Source organism: Mastomys coucha, unplaced genomic scaffold (genome assembly GCF_008632895.1).
Source record: "Mastomys coucha isolate ucsf_1 unplaced genomic scaffold, UCSF_Mcou_1 pScaffold22, whole genome shotgun sequence".
Classification (NCBI taxonomy): Eukaryota; Metazoa; Chordata; class Mammalia; order Rodentia; family Muridae; genus Mastomys; species Mastomys coucha.
In genome coordinates this window covers 96,537,182-96,556,187 of record NW_022196905.1, presented here as the reverse complement: position 1 = coordinate 96,556,187, position 19,006 = coordinate 96,537,182, and the positions used below count along the sequence as shown (strand labels likewise).

Here is a 19,006-nt window from a genome sequence, read left to right as displayed (position 1 = left end):
GTCAGGACTGGAACTCAAGCAGGTCAGGAAGCAGGAGCTGACACAGAGGCTATGGAGAGATGTTCCTTGCTGGCTTGCTTCCCCTCCCTTGCTCAGCCTGCTCTCTTATAGAACTCAAGACTTCCAGCCCAGGGATGGCACCACACACAAGGGGCCCTACCCCCTTGATCACTAGTTGAGAAAATGCCCCACAGCTGGGTTGTTGCCACCCTTACGAACAGCGGAAATAAGGAGGCAACAACGAACTCTTCTCTAAGCAGTTTATTCAGGAACCTTGTACTCTTACTTCTTACATCTTCTTTCTTAGCTAGCTTCTCTCTCTCTCTTAATAATCCCCCTAGGCCCCAGCTCTCATGGGGTAAATACTTTCCCTGGTCCCAATCAGCATCAGCTACATGGCAAAACATAATAGGCTGTGGCAAATCATGCCAGCTTGCATCACAAACTGGAGGCACTCAGCTTTTCCAAGTAAGGGCTTGTTTATCACAATGCTCTTTGCTCTGGCCAGAGACCAGGTGTTCAATATATATAGGATGGCAGCTGAGGCTCCCCACACTGGGTCTCATGGAGAAACTTCCCCAACTGTAGCTCCCTTCTCTGTGATAACTCCAGCCTGTGTCAAGTTGACACACAAAACCAGCCAGTACAGTCACTATCTCCCACTGAAGTCAGGTGTGGTCACATGACTCATTAGTCCATGTAATGCAGGTAGAAGTGATGTGCATCATACCCAGGCAGATGCTCTAAGAACTGTTTGCCATTTATTTCCTTCCCCAAAGGGGAAGAGCATCATCCTGGTTGCCAGCATGAGGATGAGAAACAACTGTAACAGGTCCGCAGTGCAGCGGGTCTGCAGTGCTGCAGGTCTACAGTGCATTGGGTCCTCAATATACAGGAAGCACAAGTTAAAAAACAAACAAACAAACAAAAAAGAAACACAGCAGGGCTGGAGAGATGGCTCAATGGATAAGAGCACTGACTGCTCTTCCGGAAGTCCTGAGTTCAATTCCCAGCAACCACATGGTGGCTCACTACCATCTGTAACAGGATCTGATGCCCTCTCTGGTGTGTCTGAAGACAGCTATAGTATACTCATACAAATACAATAAATAAATAAACCTTTTCAAAATATTTCAAGTTTTAAAAACAAAAACAGCAATAAAAACCTGTGCCTTTGTAAGTCCCTCTCATTGGAGAGCTGTTTGTCACACCAGGCACCACCTTCTGAACTCTCTATAACAAAAGCTTCTAGAACTCTCTTACCCAATTAATGAAGGCCAAACTGTTCAGTCTGACAGATAAAAAGTCCTAATCCTAACCAGTCTTTCTCTTCTATTTTTATTATTTTTTATTAATATACTCTTTTTAAAAAACTATTTGCTTACTCATTTTTTGATGTGTTAGAATGGTGGCTCGAGTTTAGACACAACAGACTCAACCCCAAACATTTCCATTGGGAGAGAGAGAAGGAAAGGGTGGCAGCAGTAAGAGAGGAGGGAGAGAGAGAGAACGAGGGAGGAGCGTTCCCCATATATATATGGGTGGTGACGTGTTGGCTGCAGGTAAAGGTGGGAGGTAAGCCCAATGGATTCTGGGAATATGGAGGCTGTTGCCTTGGCAAGAGGTCTGTGAGGCCCGTCTATGTAACATCACGGGTTTCAGAGGGACCTGATGCCAACAATTTTTATTTTATGTGCTTTGGTGTTCTGTCTATAGTCCCCTGGAACTGGGGTCACAGAGAGTCAAAAGCTGCCATGTGGTTGCTGGGAATTGAACCTGAGTCCTCTGAAAGAGCAGCCAGTACTGGTAACTGCTGAGCCATCTCTCCAGCTCCTTGTTTTTAATATTTATTTGTCTATTTGTTTATTGCTTTTGGAGATGATTCTTAGAAAAACAATATCTGTACCATACTCAGCAAAACTTGCCCATCTCCTTATTGTTCATCGGCTCCTCTGTGTCAAGAGTATCAAAGTAACAGTGCAGCATTATGAGGGAAAATGATTGCTCACCCCTGGGTTTCCATGTTGACATGTTAACCTCTAACGCCACTGTATTTAGAGATACAACTTTGGAGAGGAAATAAATAAGGACTGAGGCTGTGAGGTTGTGGCCCTGGAAGCCAAGAAGAGAGGCCGAGAAAAAAGGGAGCATGATTTGGATGCCCAGCTTCCAGATTTCTAGTTTAAACCACACAGTTTGGGCTGGTGAGATGGCTCAGTGGGTAAGAGCACTGACTGGTCTTCTGAAGGTTGTAAGATCAAATCCCAGCAACCACATGGTGGCTCACAACCACCCTTAATGAAATCTGATGCCCTCTTCTGGTGCTTCTGAAATCAGCTACAATGTACCTATTTAAAATAATAAATAAATCTTTTTAAAATTTTTTTTAAAACAATAACAAAAATAAACCACACAGTTTGTGGTATTTTATTATGGGTGATGTGTTTATAAAAAGATAAAGAGGTGGGATATTTTTTATGGAGGTGTAGTCAAGTATAGAGAAGGGAGTGCCTCAGCAGGTCCATGCTGAGGCATCCCTTCCCCCTAAGGGACCAGCCACAAGACAATATAGTATAAAATAGAGTTTATTAAGAGCATGAGGAGGGAGGGAGAGAGAGAGAGAGAGAGAGAGAGAGAGAGAGAGAGAGAGAGAGAGAGAGAGAAGAAGGAGGAGGAGAGGAGAAGAGAAGAGAAGAGAAGAGAAGAGAAGAGAAGAGAAGAGAAGAGAAGAGAAGAGAAGAGAAGAGAAGAGAAGAGAAGAGAAGAGAAGAGAAGTAGAGGCTAGCCATGAGCATGTGGAGAGAGACAGGGTGGGGAAGGGAATGAGGAGAGGGTGGGGAAGGGAAGAGCAAGAACAACAGAAAGCAAGAGAGCAAGGAGGGGCAAGCAGCCCCTTTTATAGTGAGTCAGGCACGCCTGGCTCTTGCCCGGTAACTGTGGGGAGAAGCTTAGACAGAATGCTAGCAATGGGAGTCCTAGCAGAATAGTATTGGGCTCACACATGAGAATGTCCTAGAAGACAAACAGCTACATTGCTGTAGACACTGTTTTCCCAGCATCCTTCATGCCTGCTTACTTCCTACTTCTCTCAGGAAACAGTGCCACCCTCTAACAGTGTCTGTGCACCTTACCTCCCAGGCTCCTAATAGACAGGGTCTTCCTAGTCCTCTTAGGTAACCACGATGCTTAAGCTGAAAAACAAAGAGACCTATTGAATGCTTGAAGACTGATTTCAGCCTTCCCTCTGCATGCACAGGCATTCTTTGCAGCACCCACGGATAGCAAGTGGTGCCTGTGCCAGCCCCTCTATACAACAGGGGAGTACCTGCGTATAACCCAGGCACATTGTATTGTGCACTTTAAATCAACCTTAGATTATCTATAGTATCCAATCCAACGTCAATGCCAAGTAAGTAGTTATTATACAGAACTTTTTAGAAGCAATGATGAGAAAAATGTCTATGCATGTTCACTAATGACTCGTTTTATGAATGTTATTTTTGGTTTATGGATGGTGGAATCTACCATCCAGATGTAGGTCTGCGTTTCGCCACTGGGGTGTGTGAATGCAGCTCTGGGAATGGAAATGCAGAGGTGCTAGGCTGTGTTCCTTCCTCATCGCCATTGGGATGCTGGCACTCATTCAGGGAAAGCAGAACAAAGCTTAAATTGGGACTCCCCCACACACACCACCCCACCTCTGACCCATAAGAAAAGGCTAGGCTGGGGCTGACATTGTGGTTCTCTGACTCCCATGTGCTTAGATGCCGCTGGAAGTTGAGAACAGGCTGCAGGCCTGCGATGAGTCCGGGAGGGGAACAGGGGTGGGGTGGGGATCTGGCTTAGGTCTAGTTGAGTGTGAGGTGCACAGAGAGGCCTTCTTCGGGAGACTTAGGCTGTGAGGCTTGGTAATGAAAGCTTGCCCCCATGGTGTTGTTGATGAGAGAGACAGTCCTTGCTTGTCCAAACCGCTTACTCGTGGTGGAAAATGGCTGCATACCAGGTACTCAGGGTAGATCAGAGATTAAATACCTTCTCCAAGAAGGAATGTCTGGGAAGGGAAGCTTATTGCCTCAAGCCTACGGGCCAGCTGCTCTACCTTACCATTATTTCTGTCTGGTGACATGGTTCTATTTGGCCATGGTTATGGAATGAAAACCTTGGGGGAAATGTGTGCTCTAATCTTTCCCTTAGAGTTCTTAGCCTTCTTGGAAGTCCTGAGTAGGACAGGAAGCTGGAGGTGGTCCCCAGACATCTTAATTCTGCTGGTTAAACAGAACATTATATTGGCTTGTGTCAGAGCTCCTGACCAAAGGTGACACCCTGGTGTCATCTCACATGCAATCATGAAGTCTACTCTTTCTTGAGGATCTGCTGCTCTCATAGAGATCCTGTAAGCTTCCTGGGTCTGGTTTCTAGCTCCATCTGTTAGGTGGCTATTGTTGTAGGTGCATTGTTCTCAGCATGGAAAGCTGTAAACTGTTCTAATCTTGACAGTGTCATGAAATGGTAAGAGCTTGGGTATCTGCCAGTGAACATTCCAAAAATAAAGCCATGCTTAACAACATCATGAAGTCAACGCCCTTTTGTTTGTTTTAGTCAGTATCCTCCTTACCTCCTTCGTATGAATTTGTAATTATATATTGCGATGTCTTGAAGTCTTAAAGCTGAACAGTAGATCTCTCTAGTTATAAAATTGAGTCAAAATCCTCAAGCTTTACAAGTGAAACTTGCACTGGTCATACATAAAAATCACATTTATGCCTTAATTCCAGTTTGCCTTGAACAATCTGTCTGCAAGGAACTTTGTTTTCAGTATTTCAACAAAATACATCAAACAGTATTAGAAAAAGATTTGAGTTGGTCAAGATGTTTTTTGAGCTCTCCAACTAAAACTTTCTCTTTATTCTCATGGAATTAATCTCATTGCCTGGAATCAAACTCAATATGCCATCTCAAATAAATGGAGAATGCTAGTTAAAATAAGTTAATTTTTGAAGTCTTTGAGAAAATTCTTTAACAAAAAAAGTCAAAACTATATGACCTGACCGATCTCACCACTCCATGATCCCTCAGGACACCATTAAAGAAATGGCGCCAGGGTCCTCTATGCTGCTAAGACCAGAGAGGTGCATGCAGATGTGTGCAGAGGCCCTGGACAGAACAAACCCTTGTCCCTTCCTCAGAGGAGCTGCTCACACTCCAGGCCTGAGCTGAGGAAAAAACATCCCATTGTCTGAGGCATCAGGACGTCACATCCTCAGCCCTTTCTGTTAGGAGCCATGATCCAGATCCCAGACACATGCACCCTTCTCAGCGGGAAGGGCTTGGGCAAACTGCCCAGCTTCCTCTGCTCCCGGACGTCCCCAGTGCGAAACAGAGAGACGTGCCGTTACCTTTCTCTTTCAGTGTTCTGAAAACAAGTGAGACAAATATTCCGGGGTCTGTAGAGAGAACTGGCTGAGGCACAGCTGCAAACTTTATAGCTCAGGGTTTTATTTGCTTCACTTGGCTTTTGCTTTCATCAGTCTGTTTACCTGTTGACTTTGTCACACACTCAAGAAAGCCTAAATTATGTTTAAAAAAAAAAAAACTCACCCAGTGTTAATGGAGAATGTACAGTATCAGAAGCCTTTGGGCTAGTCACCAGGAGACAAGAGGGGCATCATCTCCCCCTCGGGGAATTGCTTGCTCAATTGGCTAACAAAGGTGGGGAGCAAGGAGAGTACCATTCTGCTCTTACAGTCAGAGACCCTGGGAGAAAGTGCTTAGCTTTCTGTTGTCTGACAGAAAGCAAAACTGTTGACATTGGGTGAGTGTCTACTACATGGTAGGAGTTTCATGCAGTTTGTTTGTATCAGAACAATTGCCTGATCTGGACCCTATGATCATTCCCATATCTGTAGCCTCATTTTATAAATAAAAATGCAGATACTGAGAGTGGTTATAAGTCGCTCCTGGGTGTACAGTTAGGGTGTAGGGAAGCCAAGAAGAAAATCCAAGCTGCCTGGTCTTAAATCCTATACAGTTAATGTTACTCGAAACTGTCTTTAAGATGGGAAAAGACTTGTCAGACTCAACTGACATGATGCACAGAAAGCTGTCCGGCACATAATAAATAAATATAAATACAGCCATTGAGATGATTACATACATACATACATACATACATAACAGAAGCCAGAAGCAGAGCCAGACCTACTGCTGCGCCTTTAAACTCAGCATCCAGGAGGCAGAGGCAGAGGCAGAGGCAGAGGTAGAGGCAGACAGATCTCCGTGGGTTCCAGATTGGCCAGGGCCACGGTAGTAAGACCCTGCCTCCATAAATAAATGCACAGTGCAAAGTCAAACATAAGCACACCTGCGGTCTATTTCCCAGGAAGACTTCTTCTTGTACAGCATGGTACCTTCATGGGCTTACAGAGGATGACTGGGCTGGGGAAGAGCAGGCTGTGAATCACAGCTTCTCTAAATCAGCATGCTCTAAAAAGCAGCAACTTCCATTTCCAGAGCTGCTTATAAGTGGGATGGTTAAAGCAGCCAGAATGGTTCTCTGTTAACATTCAGGCTTTGGTCATGAGGAAGGTTTCCAGTAGAGCAATGTAAAAATGCACCTGCTGCAATGATCCTTCTGTCCTTTAACCCTGGCTTTGCCTTTTTTGTCGCCCTAGGAATACGCAGTGCTGTGAAGCTTCCTGGCAGTGTCTCAGAACCGCAGCCCCAAGGGATCCCAATCTTATGATCTCTCAGAGTTGTTTGAAAAAAAAAATGCATGGAGAGCCAAGTGCTTACACTCTGGCCAAGTTAGGAGCCGAGGAGGAGGAGAGGCTAGGGGAGGGATGTTCACTCACTCCATGCATGCTGCAGAATTAGCTCTCTCCCTCTGGGTCTGCTCTGCCTGCAGAGCTCAGCAGCACGGAGGGAGCAAGAGAGTGAGATCCTGGAATCTGCAACGAAAACCGAAAACCGTGACAGCCTGAAACACCCTGTGGTGCCAACCTCCAAATTCTCATCTGTCACTTCAGACCCTGACTGGCTGACAGAACAGCAGAATTGCAGCTCCCTCCAATAAACTTGAATGTGCTTCTAGGCAAAGAAGCCAAGCTAACGAGGGAGGGGGGTGGAAGAGCTCCTCTTGGGCACTTGTCAAACTTTTACCTCCTGGCTGTGTGCAAAGAGGGGACTCAACTTCAGCTTCAAGCTACCAAGGCTCTGGACCCAACCACCTCTCAGCAGGTAAATGTTAAATTTGCTTATATTGCCCAACTGCATGTGTTAAACTGACTTCCCTGATCTAAAAAGACTGCTTGATGATTCTGCTTAAATAATTCAAAACCATGTGTTTATTTTTAAAATCCCATTTTGAGTGATTTATATGAGAGAAAAAAAAGAGAATTTTACTTTGTATGGTCATGTCTCTTTTCCTCCTACAAAATTAAATGTCAAGCACTAATAAACCATAGTCTTCATAATGACCAAGTCAGAAGTATAGATTTCAAAATCAAAAATGCTTGTTTGCCATGTTTAAATTAGCCTATCTGTCATTGTCATGGATCTGATAGCTGTGTAGAAGTAGAATGCTTTGTTTTTTTAATTAGGAAATCTCTCTAACAGTATATGCTTCCTCCGCTATTTTCAGTTACCCTTTCCCTAACAGTTTTAACAGATTTCTCTTGCCTCCCACTACCATTTGTTAAGAAGTACACAAGGAGACATGGAATATGCCCAATTCCTGATTATGTCTTCTTTTTAAAAAACAAAAGGAGACTTAAGAGCCGACAGCAACTGTGCTGTCTCTAAGAAGGCTCTCCCATCTGGCTCTTCCCACATACAGCATTTACGGCGAGCCTTGCTTGCTTGCTGGCTCCTTCAGGAACAAGATCACCCTGCAAGGAGAAAACTATAACCCTGCTTTCAGCTGCCAATCAACACAGTTGGAAAGGTACCCAAGAAGTCCTGCCGTAGTAGAGTCCCATCCGCAGTGTCTTTTGTCTGCAAAGAGGTCAAATGTACCACCTTGGCACTGCGAACTCCTCTGGGGCAGACTGGAGCCACACTGAGTAGAAATGTGCCACAGAGAAAAGAAAAAAAATATCCTCTCCTTTCTCTTAGATCCCAGGATTTTGTTTTCAGTTTATAGCTCACTCAGCTAAGTCTCTGCTTCTGACTGGCTTCCTTTGTTTTCCTTAAAGACCTCCCTTCTTAGGAAAGATTTAAATTTGGGGTCATCTAGTGAAGTCCAGCCAGGTAGAGCAGTCTGTTTCCTCTGCTTGTCAATCACCAGACTTCCCACATCTGGGGAAAGAATGTGTGTGTTGTTTGAAGACTGTGCCCCCACCCCCACTTTTTTTCAAAGAGTTTTTGTACAGCCCTTGAGCAGTTAGAACACTGGGGGTTTTCCTCGCCCTTCAGTGTCTCTGCAGCAGGCTGTTATGGCACAGACCCACAGTAAAACAATAAATAGTGGCGGCAGATGAGGTGTGTGGTGGAGCATCCGGACAACTCCAGAATTCCCAGTACATTCTCTCTTGACTTGTGTTCTTTCTCAGCTGACTTGCAGCCAGACATGGACGTGGCTGCTTTGGTTAAGTGTAACATAATGTCCAAAACATATCAGATAACATAAACAACTTGTCAAAAGACTTAAGGTGTCTTGGACTTTCTTATCATCCTGGAACAATCTTTAGTGGGTGAAAAAAAAGTCATAAATCCAAGAGAAGCTCTATGGGTCTCCCAGGTGCCTTCTGCAGAGGCTCCAGTGGTACCGGTACCACTACCTCCCCACAGTCAGTTTCTTTGTCATGAACATCAAATGATGTACAAAACTCTGGAAGGAAGTGACTGCTTCAAAGACAGCCAATGCCATTAACATGAGAAAGAGGAAATGGGTTAGGGTCCATACATGATGACCATATAGCTCTGACTTATATGACTACATAGATGTGGTTTATATGCATGCACATTGTCACAAGAAATAACCCAGGGACTCTGCACAAATGACTTTGCCTTTCTGTGCCATAAGAACCCTTTGTCATAATCATAAATCAGAATCATAAAAAACAATAGATACTGCAGAGATTGAGTGGGAGAATGAACTGGAAAATGGATGTATGCCTCGTATGTATTATATACGTGTATATATAGCAAATATGAAAGTATTGGTCTGGCTTTATATCACTACTTAAACTCTGGAAAGGGCATGGACTCTAGACTTTCCCTTGTATTTACATGCTTTGCTCTAACAACCTTCAGAAATCAGACTGAAGTCTCCAAGACCACATAGAGTGGACAGACATGGCTGCCGAGTCTGATAAACCTGAGCACCAACCCCAACCCTGAACACCCACACACACACCAATAAAAAGCTGTGTGAGCTTGGTCAGTCACATCACACCTCCAGGGCTCGGCTAACCATCTCTTAAGTAAATGATACCCACGGGTGATTTCGTTATAAGGATCAGATGTGGTATGTATTAAACACAAGTAAATATGGCCCTGGCCAGAAGAGTAGACTCACCAAAAAACTTACCAACTACCTCAGGAAAGCCCATATCCTGAGCTATCTATTATGAATTTGGAATGAGGTTTCTAGTACCAAAATTAGGAAGAGAGAAAGAAATAGTATTTAAGTTATCTTTTCTTTATTCAAAGAAACATAAAAGAAACCATCTTAGGACCTCAGCACAAGGTGTTTGTTAGGTCTCCCTGCTCTGTCATTTAGCAGCTTCTGCAATGGCCAGGTCTAATGGAAGGGCTCACTCTTAGTGCCAGCCCTTCCGGAGGCTCAGAGGAGCCATGCCAGTCTGCAGTCGGCCCTGCTTAAGGGGCCTTGGACCAGGGGAAAAGGCCCCAACACTTTCCTTTCAGATCTTTCTTGAAGGCAAGAGTAGAGGTTTTGACTTGCTCTGGGGGTGTTCTCTCTGTTGACAGGCAAACAAAAAGGCTTTTTTGGTGGTGGTTGTTGTGTTTTTTGTAAACCTCTCCCCTATGTTCCTAGCGTCTAGATGTCAGCTGCTTTTCCTGGCTGTGTAAAGTAGGAGCTGCCTGTTGTCATAGCAATGAAAGGGTATAGAGGGAGCCCAAGTCATGATGGGCTCTGTGAAATGGCACTGGCCTTAAAACGCTTCTGTGGAGATGAAGTCTCCAGTCCTGGCTCGTTTCTTTCATGTTATGCAACCAACTTGTGTGCAGCGGTAGCTAAGTGTTTCTTTAAGGATTCAGTGAATAGTTGGCATTGAGCAAAGAGCTAAAGCAGAAGCCATCTCCCGTGGGTGCAAGAGCAAGCAACCCATAAGGGAAAGGAGAAATGGCAGTCACCTCCCTAGCTCTCACTTGCTGATACACACAGCCTTATTATTCAGCATCGTGGGAGGCATTTCAAAACCTCAGTTTCCCCCCCCCCCCCGTGGTTGAAGAGGGTGATAAAACCCTGCTAAGCATCCATCTGGCACCTCCTGCTCCTCAGGAGGCCAACGCTGGCAGGGATGGCCCCTTTGTACTTGGAGTCTTCCAGTGAGTAAAACAGCCTCAGAAGAATCATCACTTAATTGTGGACCAGTGAATTTGTAGAAAAAAGAAAGAGAATAGTTATCAATTAAGGAGTTGATTGGGTTTGTTTATTTATTTATTTTATTTATTTTACATTTAAAGAAGAAAAAAGTCTTTTCTAGATGAAGGTGTAAGCCACTTCCTCTCCCCTGAAATGTTGACTTTCACCGTTCTGTTTCTCTGGTGACTTTTAGGTCAGACAGTTGCTTAAATGCTATTTTTATCTGATGCCGCAAGGCGCTGATGCAGGCAGTGCCCCTTATTCAGTGAAATGCCGTGGAGGCAGCAAGGGACAGAACGGGAGCAGGCCAGGGCTCCTCCTGCTGTGGCATTGCTGTAGGGAAATGGTCATTAATCAAACCATCCCCAGAATGGAAACTGCAAATGAAAGCATAAGGTGACCTTGAGGACAGAGCCACCTTCATTTTTCTAGCGGTTTTGGCTGAACTAAATGTACAAATGAGCAGTGTAAGGTGATGTATCGAGATTTCTAACTCATTTCATGGAGATTTTAAACATCTTTTCATCTTAATCATTTTCTTTCCCTTATTATCTCACACTTCGTGAGTTCTCTGGAGAGTCTTCTGTGTGTCTCTTATACCGGAGCTGGTGTGGACTGGATCCACCCTGTAGCTGGAGCCTGTGTGGACTGGATCCACGCTGTAGCAGGAGCCTGTGTGGACTGGATCCATGCTGTAGCAGGAGCCTGTGTGGACTGGATCCACCCTCTCGCTGACTAGCAGTGAGCTCCTCAATCCTGCAGATTGTGATTTACCTTTGAAAACCGGCTAACTCGGGAGAGTAGCTCAAGGCACAAGTTCTCACCCGCATTTTAATTACTTGCCAGCTTGCTTCTTCAGGTGCTTGCTAAAGCTTATGTAAAACCACCGAAGTATGCAGTGTCTCTAGAACTGGGTCCTTTCAACACCCGCAGTGGAAGTCATGCCTTAAGCCTCGTGATTAAATCTGCTGTATTTCTTTTCTCGCCCATTTTGTCAAGGTTGCGGGGAATGATAGAAGGCAAACCTTGAGGCCACTTTAGATTGGTTTCCTGAACAGTACTTTGTTGCTCAGAATGAAGTCATTCAGATCATGTACGCTAGTGAGAGAGGAGCATTTACAATGAATCAGTCCGTTTATACAGCGTTGATTTTGAGGATAAAAGAAAAACTCCCCCTTATCTGAACACACATTGTATATAACGGTATGCTGAGACCTATGTTGCATTGGTAGAGCACGTTTGTTCTAAGAGAGTTTGATGGATCGTAACCTCTACTCAAGGTTGTGGCTTCTCCCCACCCTCCCTCCCCTTCTCCCCTCCTCCCCCATCTGAAGGCTAAACAGAGGTTAATTGTGTGTGGCAGGGTAGCTGGGAGAAATAAATGTGAACATCTTGTGCACAGACCTTAAAGCAGAAAGGACCACAGCCTACGTGACAATTTGATGGACAACCAATCAAATCGTCCAAGAAAGAGCAGAGAAGGAGATGCAGATCTTCAATTTCCCACAAAGCAGCACTTCAGCACTAAGTATGGGGACTCTGCCTGATTTGGGTTGCAAGTGCAGCTCAACACGCCTGTGGATTTCTGCTTAGATTCAAAGCCCTGACCGCCATGAGACTTGTCTACCCCAAAGGAAAATCCACATGCTAGGAGAGTCACTTGGGAACGATATAGGTTTCTGTGGTCTGGGAAAGTCTGAGAATGTCACTCACCCCCAGAACAGACACACCTTGATGCCGGGTGGTGACTCAGCAGAAAACTCAAAATAGAAGAGCTTTGTGTGATCCTTCAGATGATTTTTAATGCCAAGCTGTAGACCTCTCCCTGGAGACTCATTAATACTTTAAAAGCCCCAAAGCGCTGGTCTTAGCTCCAGATCAGGTAGCAGCATGCATTTAGTAGCTGAAATATGACTAAAGGATTTGCTCTGGGATAGATGAGCAAGACTAGGGGAGTGCTCTGGGTCTGACTACGAAGGGCCTAAACAGTCATTTATTTACTACCTAGCCAGAAAGGAAATTTTCTGTAGCTACAGTAACTACTAAAAATAGTGGGCCTGCAGGCTTCCTCTGATACAAACAACCTCAACAGAGGATACCTGGCCTTATTTGGAAGTGTGGATGTACATGTTCCAGGAAAAAAAAAGTGACTAAGAAGGAGACGGGGGCAGCAGAGAGGACAGTCAAGGCAAGGGTTTCCCTGCTTTATGGTCCCTGGTAAGTCTTTCTCAGGTCTTCAACTTAAAACAAAGATGAGAGCTGGTGAGATGGCTCAGCAGGTAAGAACACCAACTGCTCTTCCGAAGGTCGTGAGTTCAAATCCCAGCAACCACATGGTGGCTTACAACCACCCATAATGAAATCTGACGCCCTCTTCTGGTGTGTCTGAAGACAGCTACAGTGTACTCATTTATAATAATAATAAATAATCTTTAAAAAAAAAAAAAAAGATGAACAGATCCCATGGCTGTCTGCCTTTGAGACCAAATCCTGAAGCCAGTCTCCACAGTCATGAAGGAAAGGGGCTCAGCTGTCTGGTGACTCAAGGCAAAATGAGGCCAATTCAGGCAGGAGGCAAAACTGTCAGCACCCAGGTTTCCACGCAGCATGATGTGAACTGAAGAAAAGAGGAATCTTTCAGAATTGTGACAGACTGCAGTGGCACCCTGGCTTGTAAAGCATGGAAGAGAAAGGAGAGCAGTAGCCAAAGGGAGGCGGCCGAAGGGTGGGCGCCATGTTAGGCAGGCTTGAGTGCTGAAATGGTCTGCAACATAAGAAATAAAGTTATCTTACTTTAAATCTATATATGTTCTAAATTAACATGATTTAATTAATGTTCTTAAAAAACTATATAAACTAGAAAGAAATCAATAAAAAAAAAAGTCTACTATGCCATGTTATTACTACAAATGTCTACAAAACGTTACAAAGACTGAAATGGAAACAATTACAAGCACAAAAGAACATAAACTGAATTGACTATTTAATCTGGATGGAGAGGAAAGTTCTAGTGTGTGCCAGACTTTAGACACCTGCTCTCTAGGAGACAGAGTTAGAGATGAATCAAAGGCTTTCATTAAGGGAAATGTCCCCTCTCAGCTCCCTACCCTCAGTCTGGAGGACCCCCCCCCTTGTTCTCATAGGCCAAAGCTAGAACTGCTCCCCAAAAACCAGGGGTGGCTGTCACAGGTATGGTCACTCACTGTACCTTGCAGACCCGTGTCTCCAGGGTTGTCTGGACTCTTTTTCCATCTGAAGAATAGGACATTCCAGCTCCATGGCTTGCTTTTCTAAACATGGAGCTTGGAGGAGCTGCTAAGAAATCTAATTACTACTTCCTTTCATAGTGAAATCCAATTACAGCCTCTCCCACATGGAAAGACAATCCTCTAAACAGAAGAAGAAGGCAGCTGGAGGGTCTGTGCGCTCTTCCATTTCAATAGCATAACTCTCCGCACAGGTGACTTCACAGAGAGGTTACCTTAGCTAGGAATAATTGTCATGACCTACTGCTACCCCTTTGCCCCTGAAAAGGGAAAAAGAAAATTTACATGTGAAACCAGGAATTTGAGGGAATTTTCTAAAGATCTATTAGCTATGACAAAGTAAATTTTGAGCTAGCATCTAGTCCCTTCACACAACTTTATTTTTTTTTTTTTTAATTAAGCAAGATGACCTTTCCAGAGCTAAAGAGATGCTCAGCGGCTAAGAGCACTTGCTGCTCTTCTGGGGACCCTGAGGTCAGATCCTAACACCAACAGCCAGTGGCTCACAACTGACTGCAACTCCACCTCCAGGGGATCCAACACTCTCTCTAGCCTCAACCTGCCCTACAGACACACTGACATACACATAAATAAAGATAAATACATTTGAGTATTTTTAAAAGATGGCTTTCTCCTGTTGAACCTGAAAAGCAAAATTAAGTAAGTCAATAGATAAAGTAAGTTTTCTAGGCCAGTATTTCTGACCACACTACCGTTACAATGCCTCTTCACTGGTGGATAATGTGGAACAGTGATGTGGTCTAAAGAATGGTCTCCCTGACTTCTTCAAACCCAACTGAACTAAGTGGAGACAAGTTTATTTATAGAAAGCTGTATTTTACAAATATTTGAGATAAATGTTTATAAATTGGCTAAAATAATGAAATTGTACATTCCATTCAAATCTTTGTCACACACTGCAACCCAACCACTAGAACGGGTCCAGTCTCCAGATTTAACTTAGGAAGAGTAGTGAGAAGCTGCTGATTTTTTACCAAGTGTTTTGTTATTTCTTGATTTTTTTTTGTTCTGGGCAAGAATGTATATATTACCCATGGCCTGAAATCTAGATGTTGTAGGTTTTGTTGTTCTTCCCACGAGGGACACAGAAAGCCAGCGTATGCTTTCAGCGAATGCTTCCGTTGTTTTTGGCTCTTTGTTGTTGTGTTTTTCTCAAACCCTATGCGTTTGAAGACTGACTGTAGTCAGCTCGGAGGTTGGGTCACATTGGAGATGATGTCTAATTTACCTCACAGCTTCCAATATCAATAGAGAAAAAAAGATAAGCACTCCAGGAATCCATAGTCGAGTTGTTAACGTCGGTGAGCGCATCCACAGCCTAGCTGGTAACGTCGGTGGGCGCATCCACAGCCTAGCTGGTAACGTCGGTGGGCGCATCCACAGCCTAGCTGGTAACGCCGGTGGGCGCATCCACAGCCTAGCTGGTAACATCGGTGGGCACATTATTTTGTGTGTACTATGAAGCCAGAATTGTCATTAAAAAAAAATTCCCATGTCCACTATTACTTAACCAAAATACAATTATATTTGCATTCAGCTAATTGGCTTACTCTTGATTGGATAAAATTGTACATGTCCTATGACTAAGCATAGTGTAAAAGGGCCCTGGTGTAAGAGTAAACAAAACAAAACAAAATGAATGAACTACACAGCATCTAAAGGGACCAGGACAGTGCACCCCTGGGAACACGAGAGTGGAGGATACACAAACCTATGACTCCTGCATTTTTTTAAAAGATTTATTTATTATTATAAATGAGTACACAGATGAGGGTATCAGATTTCATTATGGGTGGTTGCTAACCGAGCCACCATGTGGTTGCTGTGATTTGAACTCATGACCTTCAGAAGAGCAGTCAGTGCTCCTACCCGCTGAGCCATCTCACCAGCCCTGCATTTTTTAATCAAAGGTTGTTATCAATCAAATACAGAGAGGAAATGATGGTTCCAGGCAAGAAACTCAAATTTAAGAACTCAAGAATATAGTTATGAGTTATTTACCAAAATGTGGGCAGTGTGTACAGAGGGCGGGGCTTTTAGGAACAGGGTAGTAAAAATTAAGTTTGTAAATAAAAGAGGAGGGAAATTCTCTGAACACAGATAAAAATGCAAGAGAGTCATCAGGGAGGGTTATGGCCTTCAAGGCTGAGCAGTCACTTGCAGGGAGCTGTAAACTGCAGACCCTAGGAACAAGCTGGTTGCTTCTAAGTTCTGCAGTTTGCAGCTTGCTCCTAGAGTCTGCAGTTTGCAGCTTATTTTTAGGAAGACAGGCACCTGAAGGGAGCTGGAAACTGCAGACCCTAGCCTTATTTGCCTTAACTCTAACTGCCAGGGCTCCCTGTTGGCTGAACCCAGCAGGAACTGTATAAGGAAACCTGTTGATCCTAATCCTGTGGGCACTACACAGCTGAAGTGGGGGGAGGGGCAGGGGAGGCACCTCTTCCAAGAGTGGAGGAAGACGTGAATATCCACAATCGGCTGGGAACCTTCTGAGAATCCTGTTCTTTTGCCTTGCTGAGGGGGGATTCTTCCTAAAGCAGAAGTTACACTACAGCCTCTGCCCTTTTCCCAAGAATCCCAACTAGCTCCAGCTGTAAAGCTCTTTAGCACTAGTTGCATTCACAACTGTGAGTGGTGAGCCATGCTGCATCACTAGGTAAGCAACTGCTGTGTCGACCCTCTCTAGGCAAAAAAGACACTCCCACCATGTGCTAAGTAAGTCCTGGAGTCTTTCATTCCTGGCTCTCACAAGAGCCAAGACCTCCTCAAAGCACACCAGTATTCCCCAGAGGTGCCTGGGACCGTGAGAATCAGGCTACTTGGAACTGTGTCTAGGTATTATTTGCTGTTTTTCTTCATCCTGAAAGAGAACTCCCCCAGTGAATAATTCTTGGTCCATTCACACAGTTGAAAGCACTTGAAATGCCTCTTAACTAGAACTGGACAACTGACTTCTTTAATGAAAGGAACAATTTCCACTGAGGCCAACAGCTTTATTTCATACTCATGGAGTTAAACTAAGAGAAACTCAAAGAAAAGCAATCAGAGGAGAAAGACAGAACTGGATATTTGAGGGGGGAAAGCTAGAGGGAAGGGAGGGATAGAGATCTAATGGTAGAAACAGGATACCTGACCACAGTGGAGCCAGCCTGCAGACAGGAACTGCCATGCTTTCAGCAACAGGAGCACGTCACTGTATTAAGCCCCACAGTATCATTCTTGGTGTCAAGTGCAAGGGCCCTCCAGAGGCGCCACACTGAGTTGGAGAGGATTCGTGAAGCCAGGAGTTTGTGTGTTGTGTAGAACCTTCTTTGTTAAAATAAAAGAATCACAATGTGGCTCTGATCTCCTTGTGGCTCACATGCAAATGAGGATCTGCAACTTGAGTTTCTGGGTTTTGTGATACATTGGTCACTCAAGCATCTAGTTAGATAGAGGGTTGATAAGATGACAGATAGATTGATACAGATAGATAAATTGATAGATGATTGATAGAGATGTAGATGGATAGATAGATGACTGATGGAGACATAGATACATAGATACTAGATAGACACACGTAATTAATAGACAGATACATAGATGGATAGACACATAGTGTCTTAGTCAGGGTTTGTATTCCTGGACAAAACATCATGACCAAGAACCAAGTTGGGGAGGAAAGAGTTTATTCCAAGTTGGAAATCTTTACATTTCCACATTGCTGTTAATCACTGAAGGAAGTCAGGACTGACTGGAACTCAAGCAGGTCAGGAAGCAGGAGCTGATGCAGAGGCCATGGAGGGATGTTCCTTACTGGCTTGCTTCTCTGGCTTTCTCAGCCTGCTCTCTTATAGAACCCAAGACTATCAACCCAGGGATGGCACCACCCACAAGGGACCCTCCCCCCTTGATCACCAACTGAGAAAATGCCCCACAGCTGGATCTCATGGAGGCACTTCCCCAACTGAAGCTCCTTTCTCTATGATAACTCCAGCCTGTGTCAAGTTGACATACAAAACCAGCCAGTACAGATAGATAGATACATAGATAGGTAGGTAGGTAGGTAGGTAGGTAGGTAGATAGATAGATAGATAGATAGATATAGATAGATAAATAGATAGATAGAGACAGACATAGAGACATAGATAGAGACATAAAGACATAGTCGGATAGATACATATATAAATAGATGATTGATAAAGACATAGATACATAGTTGATAGAGACATAGACAGATAGAAAGATAGATAGATAGATAGATAGATAGATAGATAGATAGATAGGAGATAATTTCAGGTATTTATATCTAAAAGAATATGCAAAAATACTGTTGAGCAGTAAATAATGTAATAATGAAGATGCCCTGCATGCACAGGGAAAGGGGAGCAGGGCAAATGCTATAACCGAATTGACAAAGAATAAATATGACCAAAATGACTTCCCTAATTACCCTAGGAGGTGGAGCAAGACAGAAGCATGGTAAAGACCAACTCCTGAGGGGAAAAACCCTGAGAACTGCTTTGTGGGTCCGTGCCTGGTGGAGGGTGGGAATGAGACACAGGGAGATTAGCATGTGCTGGGATGAGACACTGGGAGATTAGCATGTGCTGGATGAGACACTGGGAGATTAGCATGTGCTGGATGAGACAGGCACTCTGGGAGGTATGGCGAAGAGGTTTGCTAAAGTGCTCATTGCACTCTTACCCTGAAAAGCCTGTGGGATCCTCCAAACATAATTAAAGTAATCCCTCAATAGCACAACCCAGAAGAAAGGGGCTGTGCTCACTTCTGAGGGAGAGAAGGGAGCCATGAGGATGTTCATGCAAAGTGCCCACTGGGGTAGATATGATTTCCATGGCCAGATGGGCACAGTGGCAAAACAGCCCGGGGCAAAGTGAAGCGCTGACGACATTCTCCTTGGTGGCAAGCACTGAGGAATGGAGGTGAGGTCACAGATGGAGTCCCTGAGTGACACACAGGAAGAGCACTGGCTTACATTATTAGTTACTATTAATATTAAGACTGAAAAGAAGGTACTTTTTCAATAAAATTATACTTTAGGAAGCACTAAGAGACTCAACTTCTATTTCAGTCATCTATTGCAGAATACCACAGTGACCCCTGCCGCGGGCTGGCCGATATGGGCCTCCCTCAACCGGCAGGAGAAACGGGGGTCCTAGTCAGGTTG

General features: G+C 44.3%; 1 protein-coding gene across 1 annotated transcript in view; it reads left to right on the top strand.

Moving 5' to 3' along the window:
- The first annotated feature begins 6,791 nt into the window (after nucleotides 1–6,791).
- Nucleotides 6,792–19,006, top strand: part of Sparcl1 (SPARC like 1) — a 33,970-nt gene continuing 21,755 nt past the window's right edge. Inside the window, exon 1 of the mRNA XM_031337041.1 lies at nucleotides 6,792–7,236. The gene's annotated coding sequence lies outside the window, so the exon portion shown is untranslated. The remainder of the gene's footprint in view (nucleotides 7,237–19,006) is intronic.